This window comes from Calonectris borealis, chromosome 6 (assembly GCF_964195595.1).
Source record: "Calonectris borealis chromosome 6, bCalBor7.hap1.2, whole genome shotgun sequence".
NCBI lineage: Eukaryota > Metazoa > Chordata > Aves > Procellariiformes > Procellariidae > Calonectris > Calonectris borealis.
Genome location: NC_134317.1, coordinates 2,285,137 through 2,300,630, shown reverse-complemented (window position 1 = coordinate 2,300,630; position 15,494 = coordinate 2,285,137). Strand labels below are relative to the sequence as shown.

At 40.8% G+C, this 15,494-nt stretch overlaps 1 protein-coding gene across 1 annotated transcript in view; it reads right to left on the bottom strand.

The window, feature by feature from the left end:
• Positions 1-14,937, bottom strand: part of NEB (nebulin) — a 143,446-nt gene extending 128,509 nt beyond the window's left edge. Inside the window, exons 1-4 of the mRNA XM_075152645.1 lie at positions 14,882-14,937; positions 13,349-13,762; positions 10,574-10,683; positions 449-558 (exon numbers count right to left, since the gene is read on the bottom strand). The gene's annotated coding sequence lies outside the window, so the exon portion shown is untranslated. The remainder of the gene's footprint in view (positions 1-448; positions 559-10,573; positions 10,684-13,348; positions 13,763-14,881) is intronic.
• Between the last annotated feature and the right edge of the window lie 557 nt (positions 14,938-15,494).

Below are 15,494 nucleotides of genomic sequence, written 5' to 3'. Positions count from 1 at the left end.
AAGCGCCTGGGTCACAGTTAGTAACTAGTTACCTTATTACAATGTTGTTGGCAAATCAGTGAAAGAATTGAACAACAGAGAGAACTAAAGTTGGGATCTGGCATTGCTTTGTTTCTGACTATTATGGGAAGGCATTGGATTAAGTTTTAAACATACTGATATAAATCACAATTTTGGACAAATACTTTAGTAGTTGTAACATCAGTACTAGAATTCAATGAAAATAAAAAAGAAAATAATGAGAGGAAGAGATTTCTTGAAGCACGATTTGATTTTTTTCATTACAACAAAATTATTTGAAGAATTTTTCTTTTCTCTGTGAGTATGCTACACTATTTCATTACATTATTCAAGCTCCTGTTTGAATGGGAGCTTTATCTGTATATTCTACTATATTCATTCACAAGTAAAAGCATAATGTAGAAAAAGATTTTTTTTTTTAAGTGACCTTAGGTTAATGAGGCAATTTCTGTCTTCCCAGCATTAGCCTATACAGATGCTCTGGGGTTTGTGGGTTTTTTTAGCTCTTGTGGCTTTTTTCTCTCTATTTCTTCAGACCTGGAAAATATGAAAAGCCATACAGTTGGCTGAATTACAAAGTACAGATTACTGTCAAAACCTTTAAATGAATTAATTAACACAATGATTTTGCTATGAGGCAAAGCTACAATTTTCCACCAGAGACTACAGCCCTGTTTCTAATGTTGGTAGGGGATGAGGCTTTGGAACAGCTGTTCCTGAGTCCAAAGATATTTGCCATGTAAGCTAATACTACCAAATGACGGGGTGGTTTTGTTTAGCTGGCTAAACTGCAATTCCTTCTGAGGCAAGTGAAGTCTAGTAATGCAGGTTAAATATAGGAACATAGAATACTGTCCCTTTTTAGTTCCAATGTGTTGAGAAAAATTACAAAAAAAAAAATCAATTTGTTAAACCAGAATGTTAGCTATTAAAATAAATGAAGAATAACTCAATAAGTGGCACGTTGTGTGAAAAAGTAGGCCAAAGTTTATGAACAAACCCAAGAAATAGGGATTGCATATAAGGATACAACCTATACAACCTGTCACTATTATAATCTTCAGTTACACTTCCAAAACAGAGTTCCAGGTCCTTTTCTTTTACTGCAATTAGCCACTGGTCATCCAGAGAGAAAATCTGACTTCCATGGGCAAGGCACGACTACTTCTCCCAAAAAACTACACAATCGGCAAACAGCTCACGATCCTATTCTAAGGAAAAGAAGTCAAATGTGATTAAAATGTTCTTACCAGCAACATCTAGTAAATATCCTTAGGAGCAAAGCCTCTCCAGTCTTCCCTCCTGAGCAGCACTGGGCGAGAGCGAGCCTGGTGCATCGGCTCCTAATTACGCATGTGGCTAGCGCAGCCAATCTGGCTCCAGCCCGCTCGAGTTTCAGCCCTAAATATACTTGGTGACCCGGAGGAGGCCACCTGTTCTCAGCAACATGAAGGAAAAGGGAGCTGGGCACTTCTGTGCTCCCGAGGAAACCCAAAACACGCCAGAGCTTGACTGAACTTCACCAGGTCTCTGCTGAAATGGATCTTTGGCAAATCCAAGGGAGCACTCAAATGGAAAAAAAACATGCCATTTTCTTCTTTCAGACTTTATAATAATGATTAATTTGAATTGACAGAGACAATTTCATTCCTATATTGTACCTGAATCAAAACTCTCCGAATTCAAGAATCTCTGAACTTCAGAGAAAGGAGAGAGGAGTCTGGACTTCAAACTACATTTTTAGTATAAGCCTGTCTTTAATTTCATCCCTTAAGTATACCTGAAGTGCTTTATCAGCTTAACTTGATGCAAATCACATGTGAATAGTTTTATCACTTCTTATGAAATGTTACATAGCTGAACACATGGACCTGGGAACATGTAAAACCTGAATACTTGCACGGAAAAACTTGCAAGGAACCCGATTAACAGCCAATATGTCTGGTGAAGAAAGACTAAGAGTACATGATAAACAGATTAAGCGACAGGGGAGCAACTCTAACGTACAAAGTATTTTAGAATGTCAAGAATTATATGATGTATGGAGGAGAATCATGGTGATGATAACAGAACTGACCTCTTAGGTCATCTAGTTGACTCACATAATAGGATTGCTTTAGTTCTTCAAGGAGGTGCATTTAAAAGCCAATACCAACAATGATCTCTTTTCATACACTGTATCACATAATTCAATAAATGATTGTCAGGAGCCCTTGAGAGACACCTTCTTGTTCCTTAACTCTTTCCAGAAGTTAATATTTATATCCAGATGAAATATCATATCTCATTCACTACTGCCAAGTATTTTATACTCTGCACAGAGCTGTAGATCTGTCCCTTTCTCCTTTAGGCAAGCTATATGATTTCAGTTATTTAGCATTTTGCTTTACTAGGCAATCCTTCCCCTTTTTATCTTATCTCTGTTTATTTAAAAGTCCTTCAATTTCTTAACATCTTTTGAAGATGTCCAGAAATGAATATAGCATGTTGATGGAGTCTCACGAGAGCAATGTCAGTTTAACCTTCTGCTCTCCAATCCGGATCCTGTGTGTGTGCATTCCAGGAATAACTCAGAGTCATTTTTTTCTTCAGAGTTCACTGCTTTTCAGTCGATTGGATGCATAATGTGACATCTATGTAAGTGATGACAAACCTTTATGTAGTGAAGGGCCTTTTTTTTATTATTAAATGTATTATATTAATGTAATTAATTATTGTCGTTTCCAGCTCAAATCTCTGTTGATGCCAAAATTAGTGCCATGGCTGGTGACTCACCATCCCCCTTCTTGGTTCTTTTCTGGGTTCATGGCCTCTTTTTGAGACTTAACAGTTGTACTTTACATTGCTCTTCCTGTAAATGGCATTCCCCCATAGTCACTGCTACAATATTGGATATTATTATGCCTCATTCCAATCACCTGTTTTAAATCAACAGAAGCTTATATTCCTCTGTCCTGATGGTTATTCTGACAAAATTAGCAAGCATTTTCAAAGGGGATGCAATTTTCTGTGCAGTTCTCTTGCAAGTTCCTGCAAGCAATCTCTCCCTTAGCGACATACTCTGCAACTCCTAGCTTACTAGATCATCACCTTCAGATTCTATTACAGTGCTGTTCAACAGATGTTATTTAGAAAGACACTAAACAAGGCCAAAATTACATGCAGGATGCAAGTTCCACTTTTTCTGCTATTGAAATGCAGCTGTCTTTGCTGTGAAACATGGCAGATCTTTAGCAGCAGACAGTTCAGGGCTGGAAACGAAGCATGGAATAACCCAAAAAATTACAGAAGGAGTTTAAGAAGCAAAAGTGTTATTGCTGAAATGAAAAGTTGGACAGAACATAAGATTTATGTTCTGACATCAGAAGAGGGGAGGAGAGTGCTCTTAGGTCACCTACGGCTGCTAGCAAATCTTTCAGTCCTTACATTTGCTGCTGTGCTCCTTCAGCTCCAAATCTCAGGGAACAACTCTGACAAAACTATCACTACTAGCTTCATTTTTGTTTAAAACTGAAAAAACACCACTACATTTTCTGTGATTTCTACTCAAGTCCACAACTGGCTTTTATTGGTGAAAATTTAGTGTTCACTTATTTAAGTGCTTTTATGTACATACAACACATACCAATAAATGGATCTTTACAAACCTGCCTATATATAAATAAGTTGTTTGTATATTTATATATAATGCCTAAACACATGCACATGTATCTTGACATATGACTATACATTGGTCTTCACTGTGGAAATAAACTACTATGCTCATTGTTATATTTCATATAATTCACTTCTCAGGACTGTTAAAATGTCCATGATACGTATTCATATCAAAATATCAGCAAGTATCGCATGCTGAAGTAGAACATGCATGAGGTAAATGGAATACTAATAGTTAATATTCCTTTAATATTTTTTAATTGCTTTATTGTGAAAATTTGTGTCTGTGACTCGTATTTCAAGTCACTGTTTGCTAGAATATTCTGAGAATACCAATTTGACTTTCTGGGGGTCAAATGTTTCAAAGGCACTAGGAAAATTCTGCTGTAGGTGACAGCCTGGCAGTTCTGACACAGGTTAGCACACCAGACCGCATTGTTTTATCCACAGTACATAAATATGCATATGCTCAGCAGTTTTGAACTAAAAAGACAGAATGGTACAAGATGACTAAGGTAGAGGAAGATGTTGTTTTGCATTTAAATGGTCCAAAATTTTAAAGCAGAAAATATTTTCTTGTACTTAACTTTTTAAAATATTGTCCTGTTTATCAAACAGTAACCACTGGGGGAGGGAATAAGGAAGGAAATAACACGTGACCTTCTCTAGATTTATTTAGGAGGTATATAACACAAGAACTATGAAGTAGCAGCCTACGTATACTCACTCCCCTAACCCACACAGCGTTCACATACAAAAACCCACTACTTTTTTTCTAGAGCTGCATTTAGTTCCTTTTGGGAGGCAGTCTTCCACCTATGAAAAATATGTAAGCTAATCCTAGTATAGAGGATCAGTATGGAAGGACCACAGGGCAGCCACACTGTAACCCCCTCACCCCCAAAAGACAGAACTGTTACAGAAATTCTAGTTTGCTACAGCCTCCTCGCCGGTTAGTGACATTTGTGTATTGTCTTGATCATTCATTCCCTTGTATTTCTTTTAGAATGCATCATTCTCGAAATTCCAGGGTAGAGTTTGGAAGAATTTTAACAAGCCAAGGCCAGATCCCACATCAGGAAACCCAGGCAGTACATATCATTGAACTGCAAGCCTGCAATTCTTGAAGAAGACGACTTCAAGACTCAAGAGACTTTCTATCAATCCTTGCATCTGTTTGACTGAAAATTACACAGGAAATCTGTTGTGCCAGAGATTACACTGGCTTCTCTGTGTCGTGCCCTTTGTGTGGAAAATCTTACTGACATCATGGGTACTATATTTAACCTCCTGAGGTAATCGGTAGACCACCCGGACTTAACAAGCATTGTATCATTGAAAAAGGACATATTTGAATACAGCTCTGTGTCATTGTGTCTATTTTTTAACTACCATTTTTAAGTTACTTTTCATTCTTTTCACCATTCCTTTCTGCCTACCAGATTTTGCACAGGAAAGCTGGAAAAAAAATCTTGTACTACAGCATTTACAGGGCGCTCACCTCGGCTAATCATGTGTCCAAAATTTTCCTTTAGAGTGCAGTCTCCATCAGAAGTCTAAAAATACACTGGAGACTATAAGACGTGACACGTATGTTGCTTATGATATACAATCTGCAAGATACTAATACTCAACCTGAAAAATGCTGTAACAATCAAAAAGCCTTAAACATGAAAGCCATTTAGTCTGGGAGGAAAGCATTAACTGAAGAGCACGACATAAGCTTCAGAGCCCTAAAAATAAAGTAATTCTCGTTAGATAAGCTGTTACCAGCCTCTGCCGGGAGGCCCACAAGCTGTATTTGTATTTGCAGTCCGGGGATCCAAACGATAGGGGAAACAGGTGTAGAAAATGCAAGTCATAGAAACGCCACTAATAATGAAAAAAGGAGTGAAAAAGGGAGCTAGGTAAGGGTTTTCCCTCACCATGCTGTTCTTACAAGGTTATCCAGTATTTATTGCACCTTCCTATGTAGGTGGGGAATGAACCATGACCTATTACAAGCTGCAGTAATCACATCAATGCACAAGTGCCTGTGCTACCAGTGCCAGCACAATTTAAAGATACTAATGCCTGCATGAACACTGTAGTAGACCGTTATCTTGTATTTTTTCCCAAAGAACATTTATCATATTGAGACCCAGTACAGGCTTGACTGTACATGGTTTCTAGATCCCAAGTGGACTTGATGATGAAGTCTGGTGCAAAGGTACTGGTTGATACCAGGACTGAAACAGCTAAGGGGGCATTCTCCCAATTTAGGGAACCTCAGTGGATTGGACTTCCTACAATATTAGAAGCATCTGAGGAAAGCACTTTCAGGAACTCCGTACTAAATCTATATGTCACTTAAGTTGGCAGCATAGCGTTGATTGAGCAAAGAAATATCTGCACTTTGAATACATGCCATACATCTCTGCAATTCCTGTAACTGTCATGCAGCCTAGTAACTAAGACATGGTTTTAAGTGAACAAGCAAAGGAAAAGGCATGTTCTCCTAGGACCAGAAGTCTTGATTTCTCGGTATTTGCCTTATTTTTTTTCCTACTAATTATCATGCGGTAAAAACAGCATATCATTTTAGAAGTATGCAAAAGTCACATCATAAGAACTTCAGCTATATTCAAGGAAAGAAAAGCTTACACAAGGAAGTTAACTTGTGCATCTTTAACAGTCCAACTAAACTTTCTCTTCATAAGCTGCAGGTGCAAAATTGGCCGATGAGGATATGAAATGTAACAAGGTGTTTCTCATTTTAAAAAATTCAGGTGCAGTCTATGCTGCAGACACCTGTGCAAACATCTCTCTTTTGTAATTGTTTTGAAACTACGAAGAAGATTTATTAGCATATGAAACTGTGAGGCATGAGTGGAAGCCTGACTGTTCAAAATCTGATAAAGGCCTCCAAAATGAACAGGATTTTGATGTGTTGTTGACAGAGGTGGCTATGAGAAGAGAGGCTGTTCTAGAAGCACCTCATCTGTGCAGAGTCAGCATCCACAGCAGCACTCAGCCCGGCTGACCTGTGGGAACAGCTTACCTACAGGATGGTTTAACTGCGAGGATCCGCTGCCCAGGACCTCTGCAACAGGCGGAGGGAAATTTTGGTCTGATGTACAGAAATATTGTGGCAAGTGAGGAAAAATTTTTTACCAAAAAATAGGAAGTGAAGGGCTTGGTTAGACAAATGCAAGTGATTGCCTTTAGAATTATGTATGTATATATATGTACGTATATTTCTCTGAGACCTCCCTTTACAATACGACAGCTGGCAGAACATTAAGCCAACCTTTCTTCTTCCGCATGAAACAGGCTAGGAGCACATGCATTGTCAGTGATTGTGTCAGCTTAGGAATTTCCATCCAACAGGAAATTTCACTGTTATCCTTGGAACTGACAAGTTGCATAGCACTGAGGAGTAACACTCGCAGTCTGTGCACGGTAGACCTCCAGCCTCAGGACAGTGCGCCATTAGCACCGAGTTACTGCACAGACGCTATAAAGCCACCCACAGCTGCAATGATCAGCCGAGCCTGAACCACCACGTCCGTGTCCCAGCGCCCCAAAGCTTTGAGGCGTTTGAGAACCTGAATACGACAATGTCATAGACTCACTCTTTTGTGATGATTCCTGAACACAGAAGGAGGCAAGTCAGTATCTAATGATGAAGGGTTTCCTAGATCGTTAACAGCTGACTAATTAACTCACTGTAGAACTAAAAAAATACAAGCAGAAAAAAAGCATCTTCCCTTGATCCTGTTTTCTGGAATCAGAAACGCTGGAATCAACACCTATGTATTTGTAAAAATAATGTCTTTTTTTATACCACAGATACATTTTCTTATTCTTGTTAGGTTTTCCAGCCAACTGAGACAAATATTTGCAAACATTGTATTTTTAAATGAAAGTACCATACAAATGTGGTTTTTTAGGAAAGGATACATGTTCTAACAAGATGAACTTCACTTTTTACTGCGGTGCTCCTTATCTTTCTTAAAGTATTAATAGAAAATATTAGATCATAATAAGTAATATACTTAGAGGTAATGCAATCAAAATGCCATGAGTAAATCATCTACAGTGTCTTATTTTCGTGTTTATTTTTTGATACTGACAGGTTACTACAGGATGAGTAGCAGCACAAGCTACCAGCTGTATGGTATGTAAACCAACCCCTTAGTATATTGCCATGACTCAGAAAGACTTTGTTGGAAGAGGGGGAAAGAAAGGAATATTGGTATGAAACCAAAATTCATTTCACACTTCCTGATGTTTCTGGACGGAGAAGGAACTGTCATCTCACTGAAATCTGTCTACATGACAAGCTTCTGTTTCCTACTCCCCTCCACCACCACCACCCCCCCCACATAGTGAAATTGCAATCACTGCTTTTTTCTGACAGGTCCAAACTGCAATATAAAATCCAAATAAACGTTAACGCCATGCTTGATGGTCTTTGGATATAGGACTGAAGTTTTTAGTGTAGAACAGCATTAGGAAAAAAATCACCAAGGTGCTTCACTTCCCTCCTCATCTTACATCTAGGTAACACACATGCAAACAGCATTCAAAATCACTGCCCCATACTTCTTCAGGTAGAATATTATTTGAATTCACAGGGAAACACATATACACTGACATGCTGTTTGCTTGCTGCAGGTATATCTCCTCAAAACCATATACCAACTAGTATTCTCACACAGAATATTTGCTTTCTTTGTCCATTCACGCAAATCTCACATGGTCACCTCTGTTACTGTCCAACCGGGGTATGTCAAACATTGAATCAACAGAGGATTCAATGGGGAGGGGAGGGGAACCCAGACAAGCCCAAACTGAAAAGAATATAAACAAGAGGTTGTAGCAAGGTGGGTGTTGGTCTCCCAAGTTGGTCTCTTCTCCCAGGTAGCAATAGGATGAGAGGAAATGGCCTCAAGTTGCGCCAAGGGAGGTTTAGATTGGACATTAGGAGAAATTTCTTTACTGAAAGAGTGGTCAGGCCTTGGAGCAGGCTGCCCAGGGAAGTGGTGGAGTCACCATCCCTGGAAGTATTTAAAAGACGTGTAGATGAGGCGCTTAGGGACATGGTGTAGTGGGCATGGGGGTGTTGGGTTGACGGTTGGACTCGATGATCTTAGAGGTCTTTTCCAACCTTAATGATTCTAGGATTCTATAAGATGCCAAATATTTGTTATTTTTTTTCATTATGAGATATCATGACGCAAAGAGAAATCAGATGAACAAATGCATCGCATCTCAACCTAACTCTCCAACTAGTTGTAGAAACTTAAAAATTAGTATAAGATTTAAAAAAAAAAAAAAAACACGCTGAAGATATAAAATCACAGTGTAAAAGATACCATATATTGCCACAAGATATTTACACATAATTAACAGCCTTGTTTTGGTTTTTTTTCCCAACTGAATGTGGTCATTGGCATGAAGGGTAGTTCTCCTCACATGACAGCATCTGTCACAGCCTCCACTGTTCTTTACTTAGGTACTTTGAGAGTCTTAAAAGAAAACATTTATCAACAAGATGATGTCAAACAGCCTAATTTATCTCTCCTACTAATGTTCCCAAGACAGCAACAGGGTTTTTCACATAGGCACTGCCCAGAAAGAAGATACACCAAAGGACGATTTCTTCAAGAATACAAAACCAGCTCTGATTGTATTGATCAGATTTCCTAACATGAGTTTATGGGGTAACCTTAGATACAGCACACAATTTTTTCATCTGTAACTCAAAATTTCTAGTTTTCAGAATATTAAGTTAGTATACTAGGAAAGGAAGGGGAGGTTCTTTTCAAATCTTTTCTTTCTATTTATAAGATAAATAAACTTTTATATTTTTAGAACAGAGATACAAATATCAGCTGTAAATGCCAGTGAAAAGCCATGACTAGCAGCCAGAATTTCAGTTCTTATCCTGTCTACAACATTTGTCCCTTTGGGCAAGCCTCTGCCTTACTACTATGCAGTAAAGATAACACAGATCTATCTTTTGACAAACTTTTTCATTATTATTACCATTGCAAATTACTGTTGCAAATCACTAGCTTACAGCAACCGCGGTGAGAGTTGCAGATGTTATCTTATAAGCAGATTGATCTATAATTTAAAGCCACAGACACCCAGTAAACAGTTGCAGAGGGAGGGTGGTGCAGTGGCAGACAGGTCTGCTCTGCAGGGACAGAGACCCTCTGGAGTCACGCAGGTGCATGATCAGCGAGTAATGCCTATCCCCTTTAAAGCGCTTGGTATGAAAATGGTGGGATGAGGACTACACTACATCACACCTTTTTGGTGCCTACTGCTTCTTGGCATTGGTGGTCCGTTTTCCTTTCACTCCCTAAGGTGGGTTATTGTTGCAGTTATGTTGAAGGAAGAAATTATATTTCAACATTTAGTCTTCCTAATTTCTTCACCTCAGGTGCACGCACAAGAATTGTCCCACCTCAGTAGTCAGAATGGTGCTGGCTGTTACGACGTGGTCCAGTTTTCTCACAACATGCCGATTTAATTTTGCCTCGACTTTTCAAACCTATCTATTGGTTTCAACATGCATTCTTCCCCCAGCTTCTCACTGAACCCAGCAGAGCCTTACAGTGCATTTAGAGGCACAGTTGTTGTGGTTTCTTATGGAACTGAGCTGAAACAATTTATTGAGAAATCATAAGCCAGTCCAGGTTCGTTTATATCCCAGTCCACGTTCAGATCATTTAGTAAGTCTTCACATTAAGTCTGTTATTTCTAAGAAAGCAGGAAAGTTTCATGTGGCTTTGAACAGCATTGCCAACTTTCCCAACAGCAACCAATAAATGGATGGATAAACACAGCTATAAGATAAAGGCGTTCCCTGTCGTAAATCACTTGGGATGAAGGGACTTACTTTTTGTCTTCTGCAAAAACCGTGATCAGTCCCTTAATTCTGAAATCACCTCTACTGCCTTTTTCAGTTCAACAACAATTGCACCGATATTACTGGAAAATGTTCATGCCCTATGTGAGAACAGAGGGAATAAATTAAATATTTACTACTTAGGGCTCCATACCTTTTTTTCACGAAGGACGTGCTTTCTTCCAAAAAGGGAACAAACTATGAATAGAAAGGTGTAATTGAGATAACAGTCCTTTTAACTTTTTTTTCTTGGGCAAAAGAAGAAAAGTGCTACTATCAGGTTCATTTGTAAAGCTTCTAGTAAAATGGCATCGTGCACTGCCACTTGATCCCTCTCCCTCTGAACCCCTCTGACTCCCCTATATTGCAAACTAGTTCCTGCAGTAAATGGAAAAGCAAACATGCAATTCAGAAGAGACACAGACTTCTAAAAGAATCGTCCAAGGGCAAGATCACAAAAGCTGCTGTAAAAGAAGGTCAAGATTTAGATCAAAGCTCAATGAGTATACTCAAGAAATACCATACTAACCAAATCTCTCCATCAGTATACAATTCATGTGTCTGTAGTCGTCTTGACCTGAAGGATGCTGACTAAGTAATGGGCTAAAGTGCACGTGTCTAAGATTCAATGTTACGGACTTCAGCAAATTGTAACCTGTGTCTGAGAGCCATTTTTTGGAATGTCTCTCTTTTACTCTGCTCATTTAAATGGAACATGTTTATATGAAAGGTTACTAACACCTCCAACTGTAAAACAAGGGGGGAGAGATCGCAACATGCTTAGCATTCCTAGCTTACATTGCTGAAATTGTATCTCATATCCTGAAATACAATCTGCAGTAGTCCATAAAATATTAAGCCTACTCGGTAGTTGTGGCCAGTAATACTTTGCAGAAGCAGTTCCCAGCGGCAGAATGCTCCGTGAAAGGTCATTAACACAACACAAAGGTCATTAACACAACAGCCACCATGAGAAATTCTTTTCTGGACTATTATTAACAGCGCTAACCAGCCATAAGGAATCTGCTGTTGCTCCTATTGCTCAGCTCTGCAGTGGCACTAGACAATAAGATAACCACTTCATTACTGAAGTCAATAAAGTGACATTTAATTGCAAAAGGAACGATACCATCACCAATAATATCCTCTAACTCATTTGGCATTATGCCATTCTGTCCTAAGAGCAGTATCCTCCGTGGTATAATCTGCAGCAGCTCATGAGCTAACATAAACTTCTGCAAACTGAAGTCCTCCTATTGATGCTCCCTTGGTGACATACATGGGGATCTTACCTGAATAACTCACACCAAGGATAGAAAAAAAAAGAAACAACCAGGAAAGTACAAATTATAAAACTGAAATTCAGCCCCTGGGAAATTATTGATTTTCCCTACCCTTACATTACCCAGCATTTTCAGCACTGGGTATCACGCCATCAGGATAAAAACGACAAGCCCTTAACTCGTCTTACGTTGAGGTAAGCACGGCCCTTCTGCTCACCCCCATGCCAACTCGGGCTTTTTGATGCGTTTCTTCTCCACAATAAGAGAGCAAGGGGGAGGAAAACTTTATTTGTTAAATAATTTTCATTTCAAGGAGTCTGGCCGACTTTCAGCTCATTTCCTTGAAAATGATTCCATGGGAGGCTGAACTACTGATGACTTCATGGGTCTTTTTATAAAGCAACATAATGGCGGTGGATGGACAGAAACAACTGCAGAATTACCCTGGCTATGGCAAAGACGCCCTGAGCACGGCGGCCTTCAGCAAGCCGGCCGTCCCCGCGGCTGCCGGGCTGCTGCCTTGCAACCAGCAGCGGCGAGATGCAACGCCTGTGCTTGTCGCCGCAGGACAGGGCACGTTAGCAGCGGCGCTGCAGGGGACACGCTGGTTTTCAGGGAAGGAGACAACTGCTCTTGAATTTGGGAACGTCTCGTGACAGATCTTGCTGTACTTGAGCACGTTCTCAGCGTGTGCTCGTTAGGGTTATTGAAGGATGGGATGGTTTAATGCAATCACTCACAATCTGAAAATTAAGCATAATGATTAACACAAGCATGGGGTTGCATCAAGCTCAGACGCCTTCATTATGGTGTATCATCTTTGGATTTAGCTGTGCATGCTCCTCTTTCATCGGACGGCAAAGGACGTGAATAAAAGCCTAAATATCAGAGTTGTTGGAAATCAAACAACTCTGGGACAACGACTGCAGGCAGCTCTGCAGCCCCCTCCTGCCTGCCCTGAGGCTCGCAGCCAGCCTTGGGCAGGGTTCGGACCACAGCAGGTCGAGAGTTTGGAAATACACTGTCAAGAATACCTTGCTGAAATGTAAAGATTCAAAAGCGATCTAACTCTTGCAGAAGTGTTTTTAATCCACAGATTTCTGATCCACAAACACGGAACAAATATTTTTGTTTGTTTAGTTTGTTGAATCTTTTTGGCTTTGACACTGAAAAGCAAGGAAATCGTTTTCAGGTTTGAATGGAGTCGTTCCTACAATGAAACTGGCTGTTGAAAGCTAGCGAAACCTGCCTGTTTAAAAACAACCATCTCCTTCACCGTTCAAGATACCAGAAAACATGTGAATTTCAAATTTACTGAAGAAAGACTTTGTTTTAAAAAAGCAGAAACAAGATAGGCTAAAGCAAGACTAAAGATAGACTTTCACACGCCAAGTGCCCTCAGGGTCTCCACCAGACTGTCAACAGTGACGTACATCGTCCCGCGAGGCCTCTGTTATTAGCACTAGTTTTAAAGGGTGTTTACCTAATTGCCGGTGAAATCCACTGGAGTTCAGCAGCTACTTATCCTTCGGGACCTGGGCCCCAGATGCCTAACTCCCACACTGGCGACTTATTTTAGCACTATAACCTTTACCCTTTGGCGGTGACGATGGTTTAGGGTGTTTCTCTCCTGGGCTGCTTATTGCGGACACCGAAGGCGATTCCCCGTTCTCTCCGTGTGCCAGCACAACTGCCTGCGGGCTCGCTGCTGGTCCTGACCGCTGAAATGGTCCAGGTGACGGGTGCTGAGCCAGGCGGGAGGGGTTCCCGGGTGATAACGGAGGGCAGGGGCACAAGCGGGGAGCAGCCGGGCGCAGGGGAAGCGTCACGGGCACGGCGGGAGGCCGGCGAAATCCCCGTGAAATTGCTGCGTGACCGTCTTCGATAAAAGCTCATCCTAAGATATAAAAACTAACTTGAGTAAGGGGTTACTGGGCTTCGAAACAGATCATTGAATTACTCTGTGACATTGTCAGCATTTATTTGGGCTAAGAGGTGACCGAGTTTTTAGCAGCACATTCAGCTGATGATTTAGAGGAAAGATGATAGTCTGCAAAAACACGATTGGCACAGGAGAGACCAGACAGGGATAACTCTGGTTTTGTAATACAGAGCCAGCTGAAATCCATTAGGCTCCAGCTCTAGAGCGAAACCCAGGAGCTTTTAAAATCTGTTACAAAAACTCCAGCATGGGCAGGATTTCCACCCCGAATGCTTAACAGAAAGACAAAAAGCTGAAAATGCAGCTGAACTGAAGAGCAAGCCCATGCGACTCAAAGCTTCAGTTTTAACTGAGAGAGGAGTTTGGGAAAGTTAATTGTGCTTTAGCTTTCATTCATGTAAAATCAGAATAAACTGGTTTTACACATGAATACCTGAAGGACTAAAAAACTAGTTTTGTTTAATGTCAAACTGAGTAAATTTGAAATTCAGTATACATTGTAATCTTTACTCCAGATGATAAAAATATTGGCTGCTACAGCTGCTTCCTTAAGACAACAGCTCCGAAAGCATCATTTTCTAAGGGAAGACCAGTAGCAGTGGCTTTATGGTCTTAAAAGTTTTCCAGTCATAGAAATACCCTATTTCTGTGAAACTACAGGCTCAAATCCTGGCAGAGGTTCAAAGCAACTCTCCTTTTAGGTGCAGGTGGAGCTGAGCACCACACAGCCCAAATTCACGGGCAATACCTGCGTGGGGGAGCAGCTGCTGCATCCGGCGGAGGGCAGGGGCCGCATCCTGCGGCGGCAGCCTGAGCGGCTGAAACGTCCCGTTTTTCAGACTCAGAAGCAGAAAAAACTTTGCCGTTGTCCCCCGCGGTAGGAAGAGCTGCAGGAACAGGCGCGACTCTGCAGCACCAGCATTGGGTTTGGTTCCTTTGGAACACCCTCAGGGAGCAATAAATTGCAGAGCAAATCAAGTGAAGGGGTCACCTCCTTTCCCACACTGCTGCAGCACTTCCCTCAATACATAAGTCAATAAATTAAGGCGCACAGCGAGCATGCACGTTCCTTACCTCCCGCTGATAGAGGGAAGGAACGCAGCACGGAGCTGCCAGGAGCCTCTTCCCTCGCCGCCGCAGGAGTGCTGAGCCCCTCTGCTTGCAAAAGGGGGTCCACAGTGTTCTCCTTCAGAAGCCGCTGGTGAGCTGAAAATGTCAAATTAAAACATCCATTATTTTTAACATTTTCCCATGTTTAATAATTGATGCTTTCAGTTGTTGTTCTTCTAGTGCAGCTGTAACTGCTTCCTCCCGCCCAGCTCCCTGCAGTCCGCTGTTCCCTCCGTCATATCTTTGATATGCTGAGTTTATGCATCACCTTTCCTTTTAATATACTGATGATTCAGCTTATCCACCAATTTGACTCAAAAAATGAGATCCAGCCTATTACCAATGGCTGCAGCAAAGATCTAGATTTATGGATTTGTGGAATGGCTTAAAGTTAGCGAGACTTTTCCAATGCAGGTGATAGGCATGTTAAGACAAATCTTATTTTTATTTTAAAAGGTAGAATTTTAAGACTCCTAATCCATTCCTCCTTGTTTGTTTTCATGCTATGTTGCCTACAGAGAAGGTTTCGGAGGCTGGTGTCCCACAGAAGGTGGGGCCGAGGCAGCAGCTGTCCGTG